General features: G+C 37.3%; 1 non-coding gene and 1 pseudogene across 1 annotated transcript; one reads left to right on the forward strand and one right to left on the reverse strand.

The window, feature by feature from the left end:
- LOC130222399 (zinc finger protein 721-like) overlaps positions 1-16,657 on the forward strand; it is a 306,699-nt pseudogene that overhangs the window by 215,626 nt on the left and 74,416 nt on the right.
- On the reverse strand, positions 16,487-16,558 carry trnap-ugg (transfer RNA proline (anticodon UGG)). The gene has a single exon. It is a non-coding gene; the product is annotated as a tRNA-Pro (tRNA).

Genomic DNA, 16,657 nt, shown 5'->3' on the forward strand with positions numbered 1-16,657 from the left:
TACATTAATCACAAATGGACGAGAAACACTGTAACATCAAACTCATTTGTGTTCATTCCAGGTGCTGTGAAATGTTGTGTATAATCTGCAGGTGTGAGTAAAGTGCCATATATCTGATCCAGTCCTTCTGCATATTTTTTGCTTCAAATAAAAGTATTTTACACTAAAAGCATTATGAAATTGGTCTTTTGTTGCTAATAATTGCTTTATATTATCTGAAATATAACTAATTCTATTATTTAGCTTTATCTCTTAACCAGGAGAAGGAGGGAAAATGCACTTACTCTGCATAGTGACATTCTGAAATCCAATTGAAACTAGCCTAATAGACAAAGGAATCAATGCAGTCAATTCAATGTGGGATAAAACAATATGATTAGATGTTGCTAAAAGCAAGCGATTGCTCCATATAGCTCATGTTTTGATCTTCTATTGGTCTCATGCACTCACATAGTGCAATTTCAAGCTTTGGTCTTACCTTTCTGGAGTCCACTGTTAAATCTGTCATGCAGCTATATATTTATAATTAGAAAATAATTACATCACAAGTAAAATTATTGCATAGGCAGTTTATACAGGGTAATTCAATGACAAGAGTTCACTTTCATATCTACACAATGCAGAACTTTTAATGTGATTAACCTGCTCCACCTCCAACTACAACTACAGCATTTTTCAGACTTCTTTTTGACCATGGTGTAATTATAGAGGTGGACATCACATAAAACAACAACTGCACTTACTGCTGTAACTTGTTTGCAACAATGAAATTTAAATACTTGTGTTACATATTCATTTAAATAAATGACCATCATCATATGCAGTTATCTCTATTAATAGCTGTCTAATAGGCCAGACCATTAACTGAATAGGACCGTTTTACATATAAGAAACCTGTTAACAGGTATAGCTGTTCATGCCAATACCAACTTGATAGCCTAAAGCATATTACATGAACAGGGCTTATTGATACATTTCTCCCTCGTTTTCCACTTGACACTTGCTTGCTCTCTCTCTCTCTCTCTCTCTCTCTCTCTTTCTCTTTCTTACACACATGCACACATACAGGTATATAGTGTTTACAGGGACAGCATGTAGCCACTGTGGTTTAGGGGGACACACCTTTCATTACAACCTACAAATTAAATTTATATATCAAACAATCTGTTATGGCCTCATTAAGATACATCTCACTTAAAAAAAATCACTTGTGACCATGGAGTTGTTGAAAAATTACACCTGTTTTTTCACAGGCGTACAGGGTCATATGTATCATGGTTTGTTGGGACACACAGGTTTAAAGGGTCTGCTTGTGTAAATCATTCATAAACAACAAGCAAAGTGGTTTAAAGGGTCAAACATGGTTTACCAGGACCAGTAGCATAACAAAAAACTGACTGGGGTTAGATGCATACTTCAAGAAAATGATGAATGAATGACAAGCTTTTTTATTGTATTTGCTGTTTACATGTACACACAGTGTGCTAATTCATAGTATTTAAAATATTTATTTGCAGTAAAAATAACAACATTACAAGAATAATAAGTAATAATAAAAACAAGCTACATCAAACATTTGAAGTACAGGAGTAAAAACAGATACATTAAATACTTAAACAGATAATATTTAAAATAAGTTTAAAACTATTTAAAAAATGTTTAAAAAGTAAAAATCTAAAGCTTAGAAAAGTAGAAATAGTTCACAAGTACAATTGTCCAAATTACATCTTTTAGACTTTTGCTTTAGACATTAAAACATTGCTTGTTAGATTTTCCTTTGTTTCTCACATAGTCTCTTATATTCTGAATAGTTCGTGAGTCAAGAACTGGATGTTCAGCTGTCTTGCAGGCATGACACTGTGGCAATGTAGCCAGCTTTCCCTTTTTAATGTGCTCTGTTGGACTCAAATGGTCCATTGCATGTTCAAAAATTGACGGAGATCTGAATTGAAAATTAACAAGTTTTATTTTGAATGCAGAAAGTTAGAGAGTACAATTTCTGCGCAGGAGAGATGTACTAATGTATTAGCCTCTCTGCCTTTATGCTGTCCTTCCGGCTTTTTTTATACTGTCTCTCACACACACACTTAGCAGCAGGCCTCCACCCTGCCAGTAGCAGGAAGTTGGGTTCCTCTTTCTTGTACACACATTATCACCGTTAACCCTTTAAAAGAAGAAACCCTTTATGTTTGCATTTATTAGTAAATGTTTAGCAAAATCTAACAATAAAAAAATGTTATCCTTCAATCCCTCTCTTGGCCTCTGAAAAGAGGCCACACCACTTTAATAAACACTTAAAAAATCTCAGAAGTCTTGGTCCAATATGTCCAGATGAGCTTGGGTCGAAAACCTCTGTGAGGAAAGACACCCAAGCGGCCCCCTAGTTGGCTTATGGGCAGCCACCACATGTTCACCTGACACATCATATCAGACTACTAGAAAGACAAGTACTTAAAACATAATGATAATAAAAAATAATAAAAAATAACATTCCCTACAAACCAGTGTGCTCAGGCTGGACTGGGCCGAAAACCCCTGTGGGGAAAGGCACCCAGTCGATCCCCTAATTGACATTTGGGCAACCACAACATGTCAGCTGAGTCAATCACACTGAAATTATCTAGACTACAAACATTTCAGTAATCAAAATTAAAATCTTAACACATTTTCAAACAGCAAATTTCTCAAACATCAATATCTAAAAAACACATAACTTGTGATGAATCAGCATCTGCAAAGAAGCACAGTTATTGGGGAAAAACAACATTTATAAGTCCTATTCCTCCTCCTCTTCCTCCTCATCATTATTTCCGGAAGATACCAGCAGAGGCATTGTGTAAGGGGGTGGAGCTCCATCTTTCTTTTCAATTGCTGCAATTATCACCCTGTTACACAATGTTCTGATACACGGGATGCAACAGCATCCACAGGTCACTATTATGGCCACAAATGTAGCTATAGAGATCAAAATTGATGTAAATATGGTTTTATATTTTCCAAACACACCGGTCAGCCAATCATCAAATGGGGTATTTACACCAGAGTGTTCTGCCATTGTTTTGGAAAGGGTTTTTAATCCTTCTAAAGCCCTCGTTACTGATCCGTCTGGGGCGGTATTATTGGTAATAAAAGTGCAGCAAAAATCTTGGAACATGGCACCCCTTTTCCGCCAATAGCATGTCCAGTGCTATTCTATTTTGTATTGCCATTAATGAGGTTGGAGCCAATTGTTCTGATAATCCTTCTACGGCATCTTGTGTCAGATTTGCCAATCTCATGACATTATAGTGCACATAATTTATTCTATCCACATTTTACTTGGGGTGACCGGGAATAGGGCTGAAATTATTGGGATGTTCTCGAACCCGGCAGCAATTTGGTCTACTAGTTTGTATTCATCAGGGACTCCTCAAGGGATCCCTATTTAGTCTATATAGGTTCGACATTTAGTTGTTAGATCAAAGCTTCTCCCTTGTCTCGTGGCTGTAATTTGGTATTTATGTCCAATCATTGTGACTAGTGCAGCTGACCTGACCATTGCACATATACCTTCTGTAGTTTTCCCTTTTATTCTTACAAACAATCTTTTCCCTCCACAATAATAATATAGTCCTCCCCGCGCCCAAGGTCCTATTATATCCCCTGCATTGTTGATAATCTGTTTGCATCACAAAGGGTTAATATGATTTCTCTAGTATATCCTCTGGGGTTAATTTGATATAATCCATTTCTATCACAACCCTTCAACCTCTAATTTCTCTACTATGATCTCTGATTGGGGGTCCTATAGTCGTCGTCTTGTTTCTATCTATTACATTGATCTTATCTAAAAACTCAACTTCTATGATTCCCAGGGGGTCAGTTCCTGATATCTCGACTCCTAATAGTATATGGAGAAACTTAGGCGGATTGTTTTTCCCAGCATAATGGGTCTCATCTAGGGGGTATCCTGTCCACTCCCTTATGGACATAGTTATAGGGTTCTGGGTAGCACTATAATCCCTTTGTATTTTCAGTTTTCTCCACTCGTTTTTAAAATTCCCTAACCATGTTGGGTTTTGCGTCCATTTCCCTGTGTACCCCACTACTTGATCCTACCCTCTACACCACTTATTATCCGCTTTACCCCTCATGTTACACCATGCATTCATAGTCTGATCTAAACAAACATATACGTCATATCCTCGCCACGAACTATTGTGTCCCCCACAGTCAATTACCTGACATAGATCAAATGTGTAAGATGTTGTCTCTCCCTTTACATATTCTATGGACAGCCCTCCATAATACTTGGAACATCTGTTTCTTCCCCTAGGGATCTTTTACTCTGGTTGGTTTTACAGTTGAGGTTTCATTCCTGTTCTGACTTTTTCCTACTCCTAGAATTGTCCCCACTATTATCAGTGTTAATATCCCCACTATCCCCAATAGTTTCCAGTTTTCCCACAGCTTGACCCTCATGTTTTATTGATGCTGGTTTTTCTTATTATTCAATTCTGGTCCTCCTTTATCTTATTTTCACAGCGTTATTGTGTTAACAGCAAATAATATATAATCAATATCAAAGCTACATTAAAAATAGCAAGCACAGTAAACTTATTCTAACGTATAAACTGAAATGGTTATATTCTGGCCTTTAAATGTCTTTTCAATAATGTGGAGAACTCTATAGAATTCCAACTTGTCCAAACCACACCCCAGCCGGTGTATTGACAATCTGGTGATGTGTAATTTGTCACACCACGTTCTCATGCAGATTAGACTGCTCTCAAAGTCCTCATATGTGGGTAGGTCTCTGGCAAGTGTTTTTGTGATCAGGTGGAAAACTATTATGTCTGCCTCGTAAGTTATAGCACAGTCACTTTTCGTTTTTCTCTGGGCCTTTACCTTCTCAACCCCATATCTTTCTCTGAATTTTTTCGCTATGCCCACTCCAAATGCACAGTCTGCACTGACACAATGGGCTACAGCTTCTCCTTTAGGGGCTGTGAATAAATTCCCAGTTTTGTGGACCACCTGCAAAGTTTGTAGGTTACTTTGTGAGGGATGAAAATTGTTATCGTGTGTATGTGTTTGTGTGTCACCTCCTTTTGTGGTACCCTCACTCCCTCCTGCACCTCCTGTATTTTCTGTGGTATCCTCCCTCTCTTGGACCTGCGAAGCAAGGTCCACTCTGGTGTCGTCCAATGATCTGGACGGTGGGTCCGCCGGACAGCACTGGCTCAAATGGTACGAAGTGTCACCTTTTCCTGCAAGACGAACACAGTGAGAGGTTCGTGCAAGTACCTTAATTGGAGCAGACCAGCGAAGCTCTTTCCATTTACGCCTGTAGACTCTCAATCTCACCCAGTCCCAAGTTCGGTCAGGTAGGGGTGCTGGATATTCGTGTCCCCTAAAATCAGTTGGTAACATTTTGTCAAAAGATTCAATTAGAGCAGTCAATTTGTCATAGTAAATTTCGTGTGATAACGGTTGTACTGGTTCCAATTGTAGTGGGGTCAGTGGGCCAGGAAATTGGCGACCAGTCAACAGTTCAAAGGGCGTGTATCCTGTTGCCCTACTCACAGAGCTCCTTACTGACATCAGAGCCAGTGGAAGAGCAGCTAACCATGTCAATTTAGTCTGTGCACAGATTTTAGCCAATTTGTTTTTCAATGTTAGATTCCACCGCTCAACCTTACCTTGTGACTGTGGGTGATAGACTGCCCCGAAATGGTGTACTAAACCCAATGCCTCTTCAACATCAGCCAGATGTTCATTTTTGAAGTGTGAGCCGTTTTCAGATCTGACCCGGCTCGGAAAACCATGACGTGGGATGTAATGGTTTATTAGACATTTAATGACAGCAGTGCTGTCTTCCTTGCCCACCGGGAAGGCCTCTGGCCATCCAGTATATGCATCAATCATAACAAGCAAGTATCGTTTACCATTTACCCTTTCAATCATGTCAGTGAAATCAATTATAACTTCATTCCCAGGGCCATTTGCCAATGGGAATGATCCCTGAGATGGTTTCATAGTTGGTTTGACATTGTGCATCTGACAAATGTCACATGTCCTTATGTACCCAGAAATTAGGTGTGGCATAAAAGGATGCCACCATGATTGCAATGCTCGTGACATTTGCTTATCACCACAGTGTGCATGTGTGTGGGCTTCTTTCAACACGCTTGGGACTAGTGACGCTGGGAGCAAAGCTCTACCATCAGCTGCTGTCCAAAGCCCATCCTCGTGTCTGATTGCCCCTTTGTTTTTCCACACAGACTTTTCTTCAGGAGCAGCCATGTCTTGCTGCTTAGATAAGAATTCTCTCGAGAATTCTGGTAGGAGGGAAGTCACGTCTGGCTCAGATGTCACCACAAACTGACCCTGTAGGTAGTCTGAGGCACATTTTGCCGCCAAGTCTGCTGCTTCATTCCCTTTTGATATTAGGTCAGTTCCTTGAGAATGACCAGTGCACTTGATAAAAGCCACTTTGTTTGACAACATTATGGCTTCAGAGAGCTCTCTTGCTTCTTTCTCATGAGTAATAGGCCGGCCAGAAGAAGTTGTGAATCCACATCTGATCCACACAGGCAGCTCCACATGGGCTGTGGACACTGCATATGCAGAATCAGAGTAGATGTTGACAGACTGTCCTTTTGAGTGTCTCAATGCATTGATTAGGGCCAATAGTTCTGCTTTTTGTGCAGATTGTTTGCCAATTAGGGGTTCCAGATTGTATGGTGACCAATTGATCATTCTGTAATTTAACCACAGCAAAGCCTGCTTTCAGAGTTCCATCATCTGCCCTGTGGCAGCTATCATCTGTAAACAGTGTTATTGGGTTGTCTGTTTCAGGAAGTGGGGAGGCATTCAGGCCCTTATTTTATTTTTAGCTGACTTCCTCTCCTCAAACTGCAGTTTCAGAAGTTCTTTTGCAGCTTTAGCAACTCACTTCCCTCTTTGCTCTTTCTACTGCTTTGTCTATGAAATCTACTGCATACCTTTCCATTTTAGTATCATCACTGCCTGGTACCTCAGGAGACTGTTCCATGGCCTGGGTCACACCAGCAGGAGCTCCTTGTAACACTGCTGCCCTGAAAATTCTATTAGTAACAGCGTTAGACATTTGGTTTTCATCGCATGCTTTTTCCCACTCTTGACAGCATCTATTTATGCATGCTGCTCCATTTTCACCATCCCAATGTTTAAATTTCATGTTCTCTATTGACCACTAACTGCTTCAGCTGCTGGCTTATAGTTGGGTTTTACGGGGGTGAGTGATCTTAGTATAGTCTCTGTATGGTGGGGGTAGTGGGCGTCGCTATCTGATCAGTCTTCGCCTCAGCTTCCTATCTCTTACTCAGTTTAGCTTCAGCTTCTTTGCTGTTCACTTCCCTTTTCTTTGATTTTAGCACAGCTGCTGCAAGTGTGTCTCTAGACCATCTTCTCAAAATCGCATCTAACTGTTTTTCTTTCTTTGCATGGGCTCGCTTGTGCAACAGCCCTACTTCCTCTTTTCTGTGTCTTAAAACAGCTTCCTGTGCTATTTTCTCTTTTATTCCCACTTTCTGAAACAGAGACCCCCTTTTTGTCCATACAATCAGTGCTATAATGTTCAATAAATTCGCGCGTACATTCTCCCAGTTCTTTTATCCATTTTTTCCTATCTTTTTGATCAGTTTGTGCCAATAAGATATCTACCATTTTATCCCATTGTTGTCTTAAAGGAGGACAATCATATTCTTTACATTCTCTATCAAATTCCCCTTCCATTTTTAAAATTTTTTATTTATTTTTTTTATATTTTATTTATTTACTTTTATCCGTATCCCTACACTCTCACTATTTCTCAATTCACTAAACCTGCTATCCTTGAGAAATTTACTTGAAGATGTCAGATCCTCGTCAGGATAAGAGGGATCTTCAAGGGTCTGCCTCTCTCAGGGAAAAAGGACTTCTAAATACGGATGTATTCTTAAGTACCGATGTACTTTTACCCTGTTAAATACCGATGTATTTACCCTGATAATTTACCTGAAAATGTCAAATTCTCGTCAGAATAAGAGGGATCTTCAGGGGTTTTGCCTTCTCAGGGAAAGGACTTTAAATACCGATGTATTTTAAATACCGATGTATTTACCCTGATAATTGGAAATATGAGTGACTTCGTCAAGACAAACAATTTCCAATTTATTTGCCTATTTAGGGAACAGGACTTCTCTTTAAATCCTAGTGATTTACCCTAACTGCCTATTTAGGGAACAGGACTTCACCGTAAATCCTAATGATTCACCCTAACTTTCTCTATCACAACTTATCACAATTCAATCTTCTCTTCTCTTTTATTCAACACTATTTCAGTTAAGTTTTAATTTATGCAGTCTGTAACGTCCTGCATTCAATTAAAATGTATCAAAGAAATGAACAACGTATTTACCGATGCCAAAAAACACTTATTTAGAATATTCAATAGCAGAATTTTAGAAAAAGGTTTCTGCTTACCTTTCTTTAGAGAGGCGCCTCTGGATTTGGCATCAGAAATAAACGTTCATCTATTTGACAGTCTCCAGTCAATCACGTCGTCGGGTCACCAATTGTAGGACTCAAATGGTCCATTGCATGCACCTGAGTTAAAATTAAGAAGTTTTATTTTGAATGCAAGAAGTTAGAGAGTACAATTTCTGCGCAGGAGAGATGTAACCTCAGTTCAGCTCTGATCTTTTTAGGCTCTCCTTCATGCTTTTATGTCTTTCGCACATTATCTAATCCCAAGCCTTGACAGTTTGACCATTCAGCAACCAGATGTTCCTCTTTCTGGTAACTGTGTATCTTCTCTTGACAGTTGACCTTGCAGATGTTTCAGAGCACGAACACACAGCTCATACATTCTGTCATTCTCAAAACTATCTGCACTTTTATACACCCAAACCCAATAACAGAATGTACTGTTCTCAGCAACCTTCAGCAATAATATACTGTAGCAGTTAATTCCTCAAAAAAGAAACCCTTTATGTCTGTATTTATTAGCAAATGTTAACAAAGCCTAACAATAAAAAATGCTATCCTTCAATACGCACGCTCTTCTCTGGACGCGCGCTGCTGCGTGTCCCTCATCTGTGTAAACAATATCGAGAGGTTAGTAACTGAATTGATTTTAATATTACTGACTCGATTAATTAAATACGAAAGCCGTGTAACGTGCTGTCGATTGACGTGTTGTCCTTTTTTCCCTTTAAATTTCTAATTATCATATGTGATCTCTGTTATTGGACTTTATAACTGATAAGGGAAAAAACGTCAAAATCATACACAAGATATCTTAAACTGTAACTTTTCACTGTTGTGCTTGACAATTGTGCAAAACAATATAAAAAATTCAGAATTCAATAATGAATAGAATAAATATTGATAATTCAAGATGTTTCAGGGAGCAGGCCGATGCACACACAGAGAGCGGTATGATAAAGCATGCGAAACGCCATGTGTGTGTTGATTAAAACATGTTATATGCAAAATAAACTCAGAAAAAATGTTTTTGATCAGCTATAAATGATAATGTATTAGCTATCAACCACTAACAAGTAGGCTAATATGCAAAGAAAAGCTGCTATTAAAAAAATTGTTTGTTCAATGTTCATTTTGATTCTCGTGCATTAAATAATAATTTATAATAACATTAAGATTTTTTTTAAATCACAAAATATAGAAAATGGTATGGAATGTTGATATTTTTTGAAGGTATCATCTCAATGTTGTAAATTCCAGCATAGTGACAACACTACAGTTATTGCAAAGATTATTATTTGCATTAAAATTAATATGGGTGATTCTATTCCATGTATATTTTACATAAAAAAAAAAGTTACGGAATGAAACTCTTTAAAAACATAAATTATTTCCAGTATCTTATAGAAAACATTTATTTTTGTATAATTCAGCTTTTGCTGAACATAAATGATTAAATGTTTTAATTTTAGGGAATAAAAAGTTTTTTTATTGTTTGTCAACTCTGTCATGGATGATTTTACTAATGTTTAGAAATACTAATAAATCATAGCAAGAAAAATCCTAATGGACAGTTACTAAATTGGAACTGAATTGACAGTAACAATTTACAGTTTTACAACTTTTTAGCCAAACATTCTCTGAAAAAAATTATTCAAAGATGATTCCTTGGATTTACTCAATATTTTTGAGTGGTTTTAAACAATTTATTTGGGCTGAATTTAAACAAACAAATGAAGTTGAACATTGCTCAATTTAATTTGTTTGTTTAAATTCAACACAAATGAATTGTTTGCAACAGTTTTGCATGCAACACTTTTTTCAGTTTCTATAACTGCAAAGATCTCATGATACTAATGAAATTAATATTTTTCATTTGTCCAATATGTGAATAATGAAATATTCAGTTTTCCTTTTATAATTGTGGTAATAGTATTGACAGTTTAAACATTTAAAATTAAAATATTGGTGAATCTAAGCAATTTAAGCAAAATAAAATACTTTTGATTGCACAATGATAAATGATGGAAAAATACACTGACTAATTCGAACATCAAGATATCATGATTTTTGGTAATATGGTCTTTGAAAATGGAGAACACATTTTATAAATAATCAAAAATGTAACAATGTAATGTAACAATTTTTTAAAAGCTGAAAAAAGGATAGCTTTGGTCACTAAATGTACCTGCAACTATAAAATCACCCATATAGTTCATGGAGAGCCACATGAGCCACTATTCACTGTCATCAATAGGCTGTCAGATCAAAAGAAAGACACAATAGGTGCTCATGGACACCCTGTCTAATGGGGGTGATTGGAGGGCACAGACAGTGAAAGTGTGACACCAGGGTGTGAGATATTGCTAGCTTATGATAAATGTACATCAAAGTGGTAAAGGTGGTAAGAATTTCAACTACTTTGTTTTAAATGCAATCATACAGTGAGGTAGGTTTTGTTTGTTAATCATAGTATTAATGTGCTTGTTTATAAGTATGACCTAGATCTAACTCATAAAAAGTGAGGCAAGTGGCTGCATCGGACGTTTTAGATTGAATCGACTTCCAGCCTTTTTTAAGTATATTAAACACTAAAACATTGCTTAAAACAAATGCAACAAAATTAAGTTGAGCAAACTAATATTTCTAAAATTACTCAAGTCAGATAAACTTACCTTTTTTTCTTAAACCTAACTGATTTATACATGGCTATATGTTGCCTGTACTTTTTTTAATTAGGTATTAAATACTTTATTATCTAAATAAAATTAACCATGCATATGTCATTTAAAATGAATTCAATTGACTTCTGGCTGTAACCTCAGAAAATAAATCTTCATTTCTATATTCTACGCACAATATACAGTGATTAAATAAAAACAGATAAACAGACTTTAAGGTCAATAACAATTAAATAAGAATGGGAAGATGGATTAAAGACCATAACATTTATTCAATGTCAACCAGTGTCCCTTTTAATAGTGACTACAAAACAGGCCATTAATGTGGCTGCACATACACAAATAAAAACATTAATAATGCCAGATCCTATTGAGAAATCATCTAAGACAACTCAGTAAGGAGATCTGCATACTTTGATGATGCATAAGGTCCAGTCCCACAAAGAGTCTCTGATATATGTCAAATAATGTATACAGTTTTGATGGAAGTCGAGGACATCAGTAAGTCCAAACAGGAGCCATCATGCATATGACAGGTTTGGTAAACCTCTGACAGTCCTAAGATTATCCAAACTGTGTTGGGCTGATGGCAAATTTTTCCTGTGGGCAGCCGCATGCACCTCTGATTCCACACAACTCTATTGGTGGAGAGAAAAAAGAAACAGGAGTTCAGGTGGTTGATACTAAATAATATTAAATAGCTGAATACTAAATAGCAAATATCTTAGATAAATTACAAGTGAAGTTACAAAAGTGCAGTGAGAATGATACATGGATGAAAGACCTTAGTTTATCAGTTAAAAATTACCCGTAGTTAAAACAAAAAAAAAGTTATATAGGTTATTGTGTACTTATCCCAGGTGTTTTTAAGAATCAAATTCTAAAGAAAACTGTGATTTTATTCAGTGTAACAGTGTATGGTATTTTGGTTGCCTGTCAATCAAGGAATTATTTAAATTTAGGTATTACATTTTCAGTTTATTTTTGCAACTTATAAAGCATAAAAATGTGTATGTAGATTACATATTAAACAGTTTGAAAACGGTCAATATAAAATCTATAATTTAACTGTCATCTTCGTTTTGCACCAAACTTTGCATAAGTCATAATACAAAATTAAATAAATACATTGCCATTTTACATATTACATTAAAGTTTACATTACATTTTTGCTGAAACTACATTTAATTTACTTTTTCTCCAAATTTAATGTTACTGGCAACTGACAGTTCAGTGAATCAGTGTTTTCAGTTAGCTTTAGTGAAAGACTGACAGATAATAAGAAACTGCATTAGGATATTTTTTACTGTTTGTTCATTGCACACATACAAAAAATCTTCAGATATCAAACGTAAGTCTATGGAGCCCACTATTGTTTGCAATTTTACCCATGTTTTACTTACCTGCAAATAATTATAGCTGTAATTGTATCTAATGTTTTTCTTAACAAAATAAACTAAATCCCTTTGGTAGCTAAAGACCAAGAAAATGCATTTTAGAATGAGGTGCACACATTTTAAATGGTTCTGTAAACATAAATGTAATTTAAGTTCAAATAAATTATAAATCTGTAATTTATTCACTTTGCAGTATTAACAAAAAACTTATGGACTAAATCTCTTAAACACAAACCGTAAGCTACTTAATGTTACGCTAAACACGAACTACTGTTCCATACGTTTCTGCATTTAATATGCATCCTAAATGTGCTGATAACTATTTAGGTGAGCTAGCCAGGTTAGCGCTAGCAAACTGCACCCACACCCTGACCGGCCACCAGAGACCTTGTTAATCCGTTCTGTAACGTTAGTTATACCTTCTAAGTGTTTTAAAACTACTTTAACTTTTTTTTCTCAGGACTATCACTTTTAATCGTTATCATGAACTAGCGTTGGTTAGCGTTAGCCAACTTAGCTTTCCATGTGAGAGCAGTCTGTTACCTGACGTTACAGTACAATTTACAAGCTAAAACCTCACCTGCCTAGTGAAGTCGGCAGTTTAACATGACTTTGCCATTATCATTCGGCTACATTTGCAACTTACCGTGTTAATCAGATCCGCTGCTGCGAGCAGTTTATGTCGACCATTAAAGATGCTGTCTGGCTGCAAAGTGGCGGGCAGTGAAAATGGGGTCACGCAGAATTATTAAAATCACGTTTGATGAACAGACCTGCACACATCGACAGCTGCTCTAATAAATTGTCTGTGTCAACTCACTTTTATAACATTTATTCTACACAATAACCACATACAAAAATCTACTCAAATAAATTGCATTAGTTTTATTCAAAATATACTGTTATATAAAAACTGATATATTTTAAGTAAAGAAGAAGCAAATTGATATTTTTTGGTATAAAACAAATATAATTAACTAGATTGCAATTATTTAAAGTATATAAAACCAACTTTGTGAGTGTAGCACTTTTTACAGTGTACCACATGTCTTTGGACTTGTGGGTGAAACTGAAGCACTCGAAGGAAGCCCACATGGTATGCCACAGAAATGCCACCTGACCCAGCCGAGGCTCAAACCATCAACCTTTTGCTGTGAGGCAAACGTGTTACCCACTGTGCCACCATGTCACCTCGTCATCTAAATTGTATTTCTAAAATTAGTTATTTTTCAGCCTACTATGTTAAAGACAATAAAAAAACATTCTCAGTGGGTAGCACGTTCGCCTCACAGGAAGAAGGTCACTGGTTCGAGCCTCGGCTGGGTCAGTTGGTGTTTCTGTGTGGAGTTTGCATGTTCTCCCGGTGTTCGCGTTGGTTTCCTCTGGGTGCTCTGCTTCCCCCCACAAGTCCAAAAACATGTGGTAGAGGTGAATTGGGTTGGCTAAATTGTCCTTAGTTCATGTGTGTGAATGATTGTGTATGGATGTTTCCCAGTGATGGGTTGCAGCTGTAAGGGCATCCGTTGCATAAAAACATATGCTGGATAAGTTGGCTGTTCATTCCACTGTGGATGTAAAAACAATTGTTCTAAATTGTCCTGAACCGAATGTTTTCTTCAGCTTAATTACCTGGGCTGTTAATTTTTTTCTTTTATTTTTGTTTTGACAGCAATAAATTAAAAGCAGTTGGACAAACTAATAACTCTGGTATTTATTTGTATGTTCTTGTACATGTGGTGCTGTTGTGTTTTTGTCTTCAAATACTTGCATCAGTGTCACTACTACCTGTCTGTTGACTATCTGCTGAACATTTACAGATTAGTAGCCATGCTGTCTGTGATGTTGGCTCCTTACAGTCATTCAACAGCATTTCTTAGGTTTTCACTTCATTTTGATGGGCCCAGTGTGACAACAGATGAGCTGATAAATGTACCTTAAAAGGCACCTATGGTAAAAAATCTACTTTTCAAGCTGTTTGGACAGACATATGTGCATGTATGGTGTATAGACCATCATATTGGGGTGATATAAGCACACCCAGTGCTTTTTCTTTCAATTTAACAACATAAAAACGATGGAGCAATTGGAGCGGTTTTCAAACCGACCGCAACTTTACGTAGGAGTGCGGTCCCCCCGCCCACCAATATTGATCCCAGAAGCTCCCTGTGATCTTAACTAGCATGCGTTTTAGAATTCTAAACATCGGTTTCTATCAGGGTTCACTCAAGTCGACGGCTGGGCGCCTCGGACCGCTGCAGACTTGAATTGCCGTTGTGTGTACCCTAATAGAATCCTATGTTTAGAATTAAAAAATGCGTGGCGCGATGATTCGGAACACTTCATGTTTCTGCCCTGCCACAGAGAGTGTCTGGTGTGCCGTGTCGCGGCTTCGAGCGGCGCATCCGGTGCCTCAGTAAAAGTTCATTCAATGTGCGTGGTTATTAGTTTCTGTGTACAAGCTCGGCACTTGAAACTAGCACACAGTTGGCTGTAAAACTGTACAAAGACACATATGATTTTGTACTCTCTGCTTGGTCTGTGTCCGAGTCGTACATGTACGACTGATTGCTGAACCTCTCACTCCTGCTCCTTCTCTGTCTGCCTGTCAGACTCTGTTGCAAATGCAGAGCGGGTGAGCTCATGGCCCCGCCCCTTGTTACGTTGGCGGGAAGCCGAAACTAATTTACATGTAAAGCAACACATCCATAAATCAGCGAACTGTGGACACGCCCCCAACATGACACATGACACATTATAATAAAAAAATCTGAATTGTGTTTTAAACTGAACCTAAACTGGCACACTCAGAAGAACCATAATATTAATATTAAATCATAAAAAATAGGTAAACTATGTTCCCTTTAAAGTAAAATAACTGTCTACTGAAAGTTAGGTTAAATGCAACAAATAGTTAATTGAACACTCTTAGATTGTACCTAACCCTAATTTTATATTTGATTAAAGTTCATGTTAAAATATCTTGCGTTGCTACTTATAGGCATCTGAATGTTTACTGAAAGTCTATTCATAAACTGGATAACAACTACATGCAGACAATAACAACAAACATCTTGGTGGTCAATGTTCTGAAAACTTGTTGAGGATTTGTTGAATATCTACTGATACACTGTTGAACATCTAGAACCTAAATTGGTAACACTTATCTTACCGAAAGTTTAATAAATGTTTACATGCTGTAGACATTGTATTGATTGCCTAAGAACATTTAAAGACAATCTACAAATACTATCCAGATGAAAGTAAACAGATAAGAACTTGAAAAGTAACTTACGGTCAGCTAACTATCTAAAGGGGGACCATCAAAATAAAGTGTTACCCGGTTCCTTTTCGTTGGCATCTTGTTGAAGGCATACAAAAAATCCATGACAAATGATTGCCGAAATGGCCCAGTGGCCAAGGGATAAGGCATCAACCTCCGGGGCTTGGGATTGTTGGTTCAAATCCCATCTGGGTTGTCTTTGAAGGTCTCACTTCAATTTGGGAGCAATGTTTGGTGGATGAAACACGGTAGCTGTGAAAACCTTCTTGAGATGTGTTTGCATGTCATTAACTTCCTGCATTGCCATGCATGTTACCTCTTATGACTAAAACGGTAACGAGATACCTAACGCGAAAGGCCATTTCGAATCCTGCATGGTGCCTACAGAGAGGAGACGGTGTAAAAAGACAAAATGGTGCTTACATATAAAGCTGGTGGGTTGTTCAAGATCCGTAAACAAATCTAACAACTGAATCATTGCCGCTCCTTTTTTTGTCTGTATAGTTGTACATGTTAGACTGATTTAGATCAGAAGTCCACTAAATGTTCATTAAGTAAAGTCACAGCAATAGCTGCTACAATTAACATAGAAACATCATGGATAGCACAGCACCGCTGCTTTTTCTATGACTGTCGTGGGACTCGTCCGGGATTTGAACCCAGGACCTCTCGCACCCAAAGCGAGAATCATACCCCTAGACCAACGAGCCCAGTAGAAGCAGTCTGCAGTGCCACAAAAAATTCTGTGAGACCGATCCAATCTACTCAATCTACCAGCAACTCCCTGGAGGCATATTACAGTTCACAGT

Source organism: Danio aesculapii, chromosome 4, assembly GCF_903798145.1.
Source record: "Danio aesculapii chromosome 4, fDanAes4.1, whole genome shotgun sequence".
NCBI classification, from domain to species: domain Eukaryota; kingdom Metazoa; phylum Chordata; class Actinopteri; order Cypriniformes; family Danionidae; genus Danio; species Danio aesculapii.